The sequence below is a fragment of the Neovison vison genome, chromosome 2 (assembly GCF_020171115.1).
Source record: "Neovison vison isolate M4711 chromosome 2, ASM_NN_V1, whole genome shotgun sequence".
In the NCBI taxonomy this organism is placed as follows: Eukaryota; Metazoa; Chordata; class Mammalia; order Carnivora; family Mustelidae; genus Neogale; species Neogale vison.
In genome coordinates, this window is record NC_058092.1 from 60593035 (window position 1) to 60605431 (window position 12397).

Genomic DNA, 12397 nt, shown 5'->3' on the forward strand with positions numbered 1-12397 from the left:
AAATCCCACATGTTAAGGTTAAGTCAAGATAATTAGTTGTCTGGGTCATTCTTTTATGATTCTAAATGAAAATTAAACCCCAATCATAGAGCCATATAAAGGATTTGCTGAAGAATAGGTAATAAACTCAAGGACAAGGTTCCTATTTTTAGCTCAAATTACACTGTTTTCATTGAAGTAGTCAGTCAGAGATGGTGTGTTTCTGTGCGTCTGTGTCTGTGTGCATGTGCTCATGTGTACTGCACCCAGCAATGGTCCAGTATACACAATCATTTTTGGAAAGGTAGCAGAAGCCATCAAAGCCATGGGTGCAATTACTTTGACTCTGAAATGTTTTACACAAAAGTTCAACGAATTTCCCCCTAATTATGAATTATGAATGATGTTCTATAGTAATGCATGTCTGACCTGCATTATCCTAAACATGAAAAAGAACTAATAAAGACATGCTTAGATTTAAACTCACATAAATATTCAAAATTCAAAAAACCATTTCCTTTATCATGCCTGGGGCTAACAATGAGATGATTTTGTTAATGATAAATAATTTCAAATATAGTATGGGTGTATATACATATCAACCTATGTCTCTTTTTAGATATTACACACACACGCACACACACACACAACACACACACACACACACACAGCTCAAAGAATATCTTATATCTCATCGATCAGCATATTATTTGCATACGGTAATATTATTGATCTTTTGATTCTTTTCTTTCTTTTTTTTTCTTTTTTAAGTAAGATCTGTGTCCAAAGTGGGACTTGAACTCATCATCCCAAGATCAAGGGCAACATGCTCGACTAAGCATGTGGCATTTGGTTATTTTCTTACTAATCACCAGTGTATGTTTTTGTTTTTAAAGTGTTTATTCCTAAGAAGTAAAATATGTATGCTAAAGAGAATTAGATAGCACTAATAAGTAAGCAAAACAAAGAAAATAAACATCAAAAAACTTCCAAAGATACCCACCATTAAAATGTTACTAATTTATAGAAGAGATGTAAAGTTTTTGTTTGGAGTCAGAAATCTGGATCTAAAACCTGCTCAACAGCTTATAAGCTCCATTACTCTTGATCAATTTGCTGTACTAAACTAAGGCTCCCTTTTATCATCTGCACAATGGAAATGATAATCAGCATTTTTTTTGGTGTGAAAATAAAAATGAGAAAATGTAGTTCCTGCTATGAACTGTTACTATTGCTATTATTAACTTCTATGCTATTTGTTCTTTTTTTTTTTTTTTAAAGATTTTATTTATTTATTTGACAGAGAGAAATCACAAGTAGACGGAGAGGCAGGCAGAGAGAGAGAGAGGGAAGCAGGCTCCCTGCTGAGCAGAGAGCCCGATGCGGGACTCGATCCCAGGACCCTGAGATCATGACCTGAGCCGAAGGCAGTGGCTTAACCCACTGAGCCACCCAGGCACCCTATGCTATTTGTTCTTGATGAAACAATTCATTTATACCTATACACTTCCTTATGAAAAATACCATACTTTTTAATATACTTTTTGATAACTTTTCACTTTCATTTAATTGTATATTTTGAAAATTTTCATGCCAAAAGAAGTGGTATAGTGACACTTTTTTAAGTGACTCTAGTAAATGCTTCTTTGACTAAATGTTCTATCGTTTAGTTAGCAAATACATTATTTTGAACACTTATTCCTAACATTCCCTTTATTAAATTATACTCTAATAAATATTGTCCTAGCCAAACCTTTGAGTAAAATCTTAATTATCTATAAGAATTATGAGCATATTTTGACAAACATGTTTTTATAATTGATAGCTATTTTAACATACCTCCTAGAAATATTATACCAATTTACATCACACACTCCAGCTGTATAAGAATACCCAGTACGTCTGTTACAACCATAATAATGGGATATTTGTACAATGATCTAGCTACTTCAAATCTAAAGAGTTTCTACAATTTCTTAATGTGTCATTGTCCTTGGAATCTAGAATTTAAGAATCTGGATGTAAGATAAACTTTTTAAAAAAGATTTTATTTATTTATTCATGAGAGAGACAAAGAGAGGGAGAGAGAGAGAGAGACAGGGAGAAGGGGAAACAGGCTCCCTACTGAGCAGGGAGCCCAATGAGGGACTCAATCCCAGCACTCTGGGATCATGACATGAGCTGAAGGCAGACACTTAACCAACTGAACCACCCAGGCAACCCTAAGATAAACTTTAAAAAGTTTATGTCCCCATTTATGCTAAAGGAGAGAGATCAGTTAAGATTTTGATTTTTTTTGTTCTAATTTTCTAGCACTCTAGTTAATGTCCTCTGATTTGTTTAGTTTTGTTGTTTCTTGTATCTTTATTATTTCAATGCTTTGAACACTGATGTTGCTCTTTAAAGATTTTATTTTATTTATTTGACAGAAGAGATCACAAGTAGGCAGAGAGACAGGCAGAGAGAGAGGGGGGAAGCAGGCTCCCCGCCGAGCAGAGAGCCGGATGCGGGGCTAGATCCCAGGAGCCTGGGATCGTGATCTTAGCTGAAGACAGAGGCTTTAACCCACTGAGCCACCCAGGCACCCTGATAATGCTCTTTAAATATTAAACTATTAATTATTTCATGCTTCTTACCAGAAACATTGCCTCATATATTTGATTAGAAAGAGAGATTTAGGGATATCATAAACATAGACTCATATCTTCTTATGAGTATATGAGTTTTTATTAGAAGCCTAACTTAGATAACATTCTGCCAAATCCATAGTGGAGGCTTAGCAGATTTGACCAAGCTATTGGCTGGTGTCTGGCAGATGTATCATGTCACATTTGTTCTTGGGGCACATCAGAATTCAGAAAATGTATATGAGTCCTTGCATTTGAGGTAGAAAATTAACTCAACTATTGTATCAGCGATATATTCATAAAACAACATATTTGTGGGGAAAGGAATTGAGGTAGTCATTTTATCACTATTGGTTTTTCTTTTTTCTTTTCTTTTCTTTTTCTTTTTTTTTTTTCTCCCTGCTGAGCAGAGAGCCCAATGCGGCACTCGGTCCCAGGACCCTGAGATCATGACCTGAGCCGCAGGCAGCGGCTTAACCCACTGAGCCACCCAGGCGCCCTATCACTATTGGTTTTTAACTGCTAAAAAGTTACAGATATGGTAAAGGGACAGAAGATTAGGGATAAAAAAAACGCATCTGTAGGCCTTTAGAGAACTAGTTGAATTATTATATGGTGTCACTGTTTAAACAACCTTATTTTTTTTTAATAAAACCTCTCATTATTTAGTCAACATATTCCTGGATGTTTTGTATCATGCCTTTTTCAGACATTATCTTATCTGTCTTCTCAATTATATCCCTTCCTGATTTCTCATAGGTTTTATACTTCAATATACAATATTTCTCCTTAATCTTTACTTTCCTTTGGTCTACTATTCTTGCTACAATCACGCAAACATGTGTAAATCTGTCATCTACAAAAAAAAAAAAAAAATGAAACAAATATCCTTAACATTTTCACAATGTTTCTTATTATAGATGCTATTATCATTACCATTTCATCTAAGATTCAGAAATGGTGAGGGTCTTGTCCAGGTCAAAAGAAACATCACTGACATCGAAACTCTGGACGATAGGATTGCAAAGACAATGTTTTTCAGTAGCTTACATTCATGTTTCCTTTTCAAATGTCTATGATACTGATCATAGAGAATATCATGTATTAAGATACTAAGGAGCTAATTTTCCCAAGAATAATCCTGAAATTTGCCAAATGTTTCATCATGTTCTTAAAGGAACCATGCCAGCAGGGCACTACCTGGTTCAATGAGTCATATTTTTCTGTAATTCAAGTATATTTCTTAACTAATTCTTATGAAAGATTGGTGGAGAATTGCACCAGCTGCAAATACATTGTGCTTGATTTTCGTGAATTAGCATGAAGACTAAAATTCCTAGAAAATTGATGGTTGGTGGAATTTACATAATTTTGGTCACATTAAGAACTTCTAGTTATTTAAATATAATTTATCCCTTTCTGCTATAATATCATGCTTTTTTTGTGAAATGAAGATAACAGCTGAGGCCTAATTCATTTAAATTCTATTATACAGTCACTGAGCAATATGATAAGTATCTCTTCCATGAAAAAGATCCTTTAAGGCTGAGTCATCTATGCTAATGTAACTTATTAATGTAGTCACCTTTTGTAAACCACTAGAAACTCCCGTACAGATATTTTCTTCTTAGCAAATTAACTGTAGCTTTCTAAGTCATCCAGATACATGAATTGCTTTGTTTTAGGCTCTAGTACATTTCTGTACACATAAAATGAAAAAAGACATTTCCAATTATGCACTCCTTACTTTCTGAATTTAATCAAAATATACTTTTGTACCTTTGATGTTATCAATATCAAGGGGCTATAAATCATCTAGATAGGTCCCAATCTTACCTTTTTTTTTTTTTTCAAATTTGGTGGAAGGGTTGTTTTTGCCCCTAAAGCAAATGCTCCAGCCGTATTCTGTATCTCCTCCTCTCTTCCATCTCAGCAACACTGATCTGTCAAGTAGTCCTTCTCACAGCTGAATCTTCAAACTCTACCTGCATATTCCTTCTTGCCCTTCAACATATAGCCCAAATCTCCTCAGACGAGGTAACAAATACTCAAAAATCTCCTCTCTCTTTCCAGATAGTTCCCCATATTTCTACCTTTTTCCATGAGTTTCTGTGTTCATTACTATACATTACCCATTACTTTTTTTTCCTTTGCATAGTGGTCTAACTTCTTAAAATTCCACATACAGTGTACTGTGGAGCAGACAATCTAGATATGGGAGGATGGTGGTTATGAGTGGATCACTGGCAGCAGGTCTATAGAGAAATGGTTGGATTTGAAATATATGTTATAGCAATAAAATCAACAGAACTTGGTCACAGCTCTTACAAGGGATCGGTTTGTTAATGTGGAAGAAATATACCAGGAAGGACTTCCAGTGTACTAGGTAGAGGAAACTGACCTTTACTGAGAAAGGTAAGCCTCAGGAGAACATATTGGCAGTTGAATACCAAGAGTTCATTTTTGCCGTTAAATTTTTGATATACTTAAGACAATTCCAAACAGAATTACATTGTGAAGTTGGAAGGAAAAAATCAGTTATAAACATACATTTGGGAGGTGTTAGGATTAATGTGGTCTTTAAAACCTTGGAAATAGAATGACTCTGAGGCAGAGCATCCTGAAATAGAATGAGGTCTGCAACTGGCTCATGAAAACTAGGTGTAATATTCACTTATGCCGGTTTTAGTCAATTTATTTGAAACAAATCAAACCCTCATTTGAAAATGTCAAAATTTGTTTGGGCAATTAATGTTAGACTAAAAACCTTCAGGTCATTATCTGGCTTTTCCATTTCTATCGCACAGCACATCTAATCTATCATTCATTTCTGCCAACATGCATTTCAAACAAGTTTCAAAGGATTTATTGTTAAAACTCTTTTCCAAGCTACTATTACCTATCTCCCATGTAGATGCCAGAGAGAGAGCCTCATAACACAGAAGTAAATCAAGCTACTCCCCTACATAAAGCTCTCAAATGACCATCTCACAATTAGATGAAAATCCAGATTCCTCACAAAAGCCTGAAAGGTATTTTCTGCTGCCATTCCTGTGTTTCCAGCCTCAACTCCTCTGCTTCTCTTCTGTATCACTCACTGCATTCCACCCATTCTGGACTTCTTAATGTTCTCCCAAACCTGTTGCTGCCTCTGGGCATCTGTACTTGCAGTTCTCTCTGCTTATAAGGCTTATCCTTCACACACACCCAAAGATTCTTCTTTATTCCAGTATCTATTCAAATACCAACTTCTTATAGAATCTTCCCTATCCATTCTATGATAGCACTTTCTCATTCCCCCTTACTACATATACCCTAACTAGGTTTTAGTGTTTTCAAAAATAATTTTTATTGACTTTATTGTAATTAGAGTAGCTTTAGCACAAATTGAGCACAAAGTATATAAATATCTCACTTACTCCCTGCCTCCTACATGCATAGACTCCCCCATTACAAACATTCCCCATCAGGTTGGCACATTTGTTACAATTAATGAATCTACTTTGACAGATTAGAATCATCCAGAGTCCATAAATTACATGAAGTTTCACTCCTGGTGTTATAAATTCTATGGGTTTTGCCAAATGTATCTTGCAGAGTATTTTCACTGCCCACAAGAGCCTGGATGCTGTGCCAATTCATTCTTCCCCTCCCCCAAACACTTGACAAGCACTGATCTTTCTATATCTCTGTAATTTTGCCTTTTCTAAGAATGTTATATAATAGAAATCATACAGTATTTACCCTGTTTGGATTTTCTTTTTTCACTTTGTAGTATACTTTTTTTTTTTTTTTGTAGTATACATTTATATACATTTAAGTTTCCTCCATGTCTTTTCATGGCTTGGTGACTCGCTCTCTCAATCTTTCTTTTTAGTATTGAACACTATTTCCATTGCCTGAATACCATAGTTTATTCATTCATCTACTCAACAACATCTTTTTTGCTTCTAAGTTTTAGTAATTATGAGTAAAGCTGTTGTAAGTATCTGTGTGCAAGTTTATGTGTGGATATAAGTTTTACTCTTTTGAGTAAATACCAAGGAGCACAGTTGCTGGAATGTGTAGTAAGTTTAGTTTTGTAAGAAACTGCCAAACTGTATTCCAAGTCACTGTATAATTTTGAATCCCCACTATCAGTGAATGACCTAATCAATGAATGTCCTGTTGTGCTATGTTCTCACCAACATTTGGGTCATCAGTCTTTTCTTCTGTAACTCTTTATTAAATGATTCAGTACTTACATATTTATTTGTTTATTACCTTTCTCCCCTTCTCAGGAATGTGAACTTCTTGAGATTAGGATTCTGTCCTTTTTGTTTACTCTTGCTTTAGTACTAATACAATATCTGACACACAGTAGGCATTCAAATATTTCTGGAAAATAAATAAAAGGGGATATATATGATAGCATTTATGGAATTAAATATTAATGTCATTTATTTATTTTATCAGTATTATTTATTCATCATTTACCTATATCATTTTTTAAAATAAGATACAAAATAGAAGATTTTCAACTTCCTTAAATCCAGAATGAAAAAAACAACTCAAAACTTCCTTGTTGATAAATAATCTTGTGATTCTATAATACTTCTCCTTAGTACTTTGGATTCTTATTAAATCATCCTCTGTAGATTTATTTTCAAATGTTAAGAAATTAATTTCTGGGGATTGTTTTTCTATTTATCACAGATGTGTCTCTAATATAGCTACACTTAACAATATTTACTATCTTTATTGGCCTGTACTTTCTTTTGCATTAACAAGAATTGAATTTTCCATGACACGGTTTTGCTTCATTGGATAATTCAGATGCTCATTAAAATACAGTGAGATTTTGCTGAATCCATTGAATACTACTTATGTTTTAATGAGCATTAATGAGCTTTGTGATTGTCCTGTGGAGCAAAACTCGTATCTCATTAGGTGGATTCCCAAAATGCCTAAAGGTGAGCAGACACAGCTTTAGATATATAAGGTAATTTCATACTTAATTAGTTCCTTACTTGACACCACACATACGTATCCAGAACTATGGCTTGACATGGCAAACTTGTTTGCTGTGATAAGTCAATGAAATGGTAGAATTCACAGAGAGCTTCTGTGACTAGTTTAAGGCCATTCTCTATTATGTTAATAAATCGGTATATTATGACTCGATTCATAGGAAATAGAGTATAAGAAAGAAGTTAAATGTTTCCTAACTCGAATTGTCATTACTTTATAATTTGTACAGAAACTAGCATTGGAAGTACTTACATGCACATATTTCAGATGCACACATCAATGGTATGGCTTACTTTCATTAACCAAGTGCTTACCACATGGCAGGAAATGTATATATAGTATTTTTTTCTCCCAACAAAAACTCTGAAAGCTGGAATTGTTATTTGTCCTTTATGGATGAAAAAGCTGATGTATGAAGTATTTAAATGATTTGTTATGTTAGTTCGCTGGTGCTTCCCTAGCAAAATACTACAGACTTGGCAGCTTAAACAGCAGAACTTTATTTTCTCACAGTTTTGGAGACTAGTCCAAAGTCAAGACTGTCCACAGTCAAGGTGTCAACAGTTTATTTACTCCTGAAGTCTCACTCCTTGGCTTACAGAAGGTTGCCTTTTCACTGTGTCCTCCTGTGACCTTCCTTTCCACTATGTGCAAACATCTTTGGTGTCTCCTACTCTTCTGAAACAGAAACAAGTCAGATTAGGGCTCCACCCTTAAAATTTCATTTGACCTCAATTACCTCTTCAAAGAGGAGAAGGCAGTTAAGGGAAACTGGAAGGGGAGGTGAATCATGAGAGACTGTGGACTCTGAAAAACAATCTGAGGGTTCTGAAGGGGTGGGGGGTGGGAGGTTGGGGGAACCAGGTGGTGGGTATTGGAGAGGGCACGGATTACATGGAGCACTGGGTGTGGTGCAAAAACAATGAATACTGTTACACTGAAAAGAAATAAAAAATTTAAAAAAAAAAAAGGCCCTATCTTCAAATGCAGACAAGCTCTAAACCTGGAGTTTAGGTCTTCAACATGACTTTGAAGGAACAGATGTAGTCAAAAACATTTGACAAACATTACACTGGTAATAAGTGCGTATCAGGGATTTGAATTTAAGTTGTTTGTAACTTCAAAGTCATGTCTAGTCCATAATGTAAATTTCATAAGATTTGGAATGATCGATATTAAGCTAAAAGATATTCATATATTTTAAGTGTCAAAGCACAGTTCATTGTCACTGCAACAAATGAAAGAATTTTAAATTAATGGTTTTTAAGTTCTCAGGTACTTTCAAAAATATTTTCTTGTGTGTCATGTTGTTAGGTCCATAATCAAAGGAGCGAGACTGATACAAAGCAAAGGTCAAGCAAAGCTTTATTTCACGCCGAGCATCGAGAATCAAACTGACTGGGTCAGGGCCGCCTCTTACAGAGAGGGCGACCCCTCCCTGCCTTACAGACTAACTTTTATAGAGCAAAGGCCATGTGGTTGGGCCTGGTCACACACAGGTGGCCAATGAGATTGTAACACACAGAGAAAGCTACACAGTCATACTAGGTCACACGGGTGGCCAATTGAATTACAATTTACCCTAGTAGATATTTGAACTAGCCTATCACCTTGGTCAGAATTGGCACCCAAAAGGCGGGACCCAACACTCCTTAGTAGCTAGGGATGTCTCCCTAGTTATTGGCACCCCACTGATTGGATGTCTCCACCTAGCCTGACCCATCCTTGTATTTGGGCTTTGTTACCTGAGACTGGTTTCATTTCCTGGACTTGCTTTTAAGTAAGTTCCCTGGGGTGGGGGGGGGGCAGGTGGCGCAAGATCAGTTTAAGTTTTACTGCATCAACAACAAAATCACTGTTTAACCAGATGAAATTGCTCTGGCTAAATAGGCCCTTACAATATAGAAAACAAACTAAATATAAATATGCTGATCAATTCTCGTTATTAATGATATCTGCATGTAGAACATTAATCTTTAGTAAATTTTGAAGCTCATCATTTCAGATTGGTTTATATCTATTGTTCCCAAATACAATTTCAAAGATGACACTCTAGCTGCTATTATCACTGGGTATAACTAAGAAATAGAAAGTTGGGAATAAAATTATTTTTATTATTAATGGTTAATGTACCATAGCTCATAAAAATTTAGAAACAGAGATTTCATTAGACTTGTGCTGCTCTCTTGGGGTAGGCTAACAGTGCATGTGGTCTGATTAAAGTAGAAAGACAGTCTCTGGGAATTCTGATTAGTGGACCCTGGCTGCGCTGGGCCTGGCTATCATGTTGTTACAAATACATATGCTCACCCACCAAATTAATAGTGAATGAACATCTGTGAAATATTTGATGGTATTCAGAAGGATTTGAGTTTCAATTACAACTCTCTGAATATGATGTCATTCCTGCAAAGTGTCTCTGAACACAGAAATCCTTACGCTTCTTAGTATAGCATTGTGATGAAGATGGGCTCTTAGAGTCAAACAAATGTGAGTTTGATCCCTGCTCAGATGCTTACCACAGTGTTTCCAGCAAGTTACCTAGCCTCTCTAGGCCCCAGTCAAATCATATGAATAATGGAGAAAATATCTATCTATATAATAGGATATGAAAATTAAATAATTTAGTGTTTGTATCACCTAGCATGGTTTCTGGAGCATAGTAAATGCCTGGCTTAGTCAGTGGTAAATTGACATAGTCATTATGACAATTTATAATTTTCAATTTAATTGTATAGTGATTTATTTAAAATCTGGCTCTCTGTCTTGAGGCACATTCCATGGAATTGCAGACCGTTTTTCTTCTTTAAATTTTTGCATAGCTAACTCTTGGTATAGTACTCGGCATACAGAAGCCACAGCAAATGGTTATTAAATAAATAAGTTAATTAATGAGTAGAATTTTATGATCTGCATGCTATGTTTATAATGGTAAAATGCCAAATCTAGTGCTTTAGAGAAGAGGAAGAAAAAATGGGATGCATCTCACTATCAGTAATAGTTTCTACTGCTTATCAACAGATTAAAACACTATTGAATGAATGAATAGATGATATTCAGCTGTAAGAACAGCCATGTTGATTAATTGCTTTTGATATGTTCCTTGTGGCTAGTTTCAGCTCAGGGAGAGGGAAACTGCAGTTGAAAGATTCTTGTTCTTTCTCATGAAATCTGCTGTGCATATATTTTAAAAAATATCTTATCTGGGGGGCATCTAGGTGGCTTAGTTGGCTGAGCATTCAACTCTTGGTTGTAGCTCAGGTCATGATCTCAGGGTCATGAGATTGAGCCTGGTGTTACGTTTCATGTTCAACATGGAGTCTGCTTGAGATTCTCTCTCCCTCTCCCTCTTCCCCCCAACCTGTCCTCACCTCAAATAAATAAATAAATAAAATCCTTTAAAAAGAAATCTTACCCAGCACCTTCAATAGTTTGTCACTGAAGAATTTTCAGGTTGACTTAGTCTGCCATTTTACTAAAAGCACAACTTCAAAGAAAAGCAGTAATTCTATTCCTAGACAGTTTTTCATTCATTCAATAATTATGTGACAGGCTCTTAGAAAACACCTCTGCACAATGAAAACAAATTCCTGCTCTTGTAGGGTGGCAAAACTAAATTTAATGGTACATAAATAAATGAATAGCATATTCACAGATGTTGATTACTATGGGGAGAAAATAAGTAGAAGAGGTCAGAAAAGTCTGAGGTGAATAAATATGAGACAGTCTGAGTAGCTCTTTTTGAGAAAGCAGCCATTTTTGAGTTTGAGAAACTTGAGGTTTGAGTGAAATTTGGGAGTGGTGAGAGAATAAATCAAAGAATATTTAAGGAAAGCCATTCTAGTCAGAGAGAACAGCCATACAAAGTCTCAGGTGGACACTGAGGATGGAGCAGAGTAGGAGGAAGAGTTAGAGTAGAAGATGTGAGGTCTTGCAGTCAGAAAGATCAAATTTTATGGGAAATTCTCTTTGGTTTACAAAAACATTGAATAATGTAATTGAATTCTGTGAGCTAATGTGTTGGCTTCCAATTATGTTATTGCTCTCTTTTTTAAAGTTTTTATTTAAATTCTAGTTAGATAATATACAGTGTAATATTAATTTCAAGTGTACAATATAATGATTCACCCTTCCATAAGCCACTGGAGGCTCATTATAGTAAATACATTCCTAAATCCCTGTCACCTATTACACCCATCCCCCACCCAGGGCATTCTCTATCCCTCTCTGTATATTCCCAGTGCATGTCACTGTGTCTGCCACAGTGTAGGTAACTGAGAAAACCTTGCTGCAGAAAGGATCCCTCACTTGGGTACTGGATATGCAGTTTTTGTGCCAACAACAAAAATATGGTTTCTAAATCTAATAATCTAAAATATCAAACATTATATTCAGTTAATAAGCCCTTTTCATGCATTTTGATTGTTATGTCTTTTTATTTTAATAGAAAACATCTTGGGACGCCTGGGTGGCTCAGTTAGTTAAGCAGCTGCCTTCGGCTCAGGTCATGATCCCGGCGTCCTGGGATGGAGTCCCGCATCCGGCTCCTTGCTCGGCAGGGAGCCCGCTTCTCCCTCTGCCTCTGCCTGCCTCTCTGACTGCCTGTGCTCGCTCTCTCTCTCCCTCTCTCTCTGACAAATAAATAAATAAAATCTTAAAAAAAAAAAAAAGAAAATATCTTAGGAGTGTGAGAATAGACCAATAGAAGAAAAAAAAAATCTATGCAGCTCCACACAGAAAGAGATAGAAAGAGAAAGAGGGATGGAGGGAGAGAGCCAAAG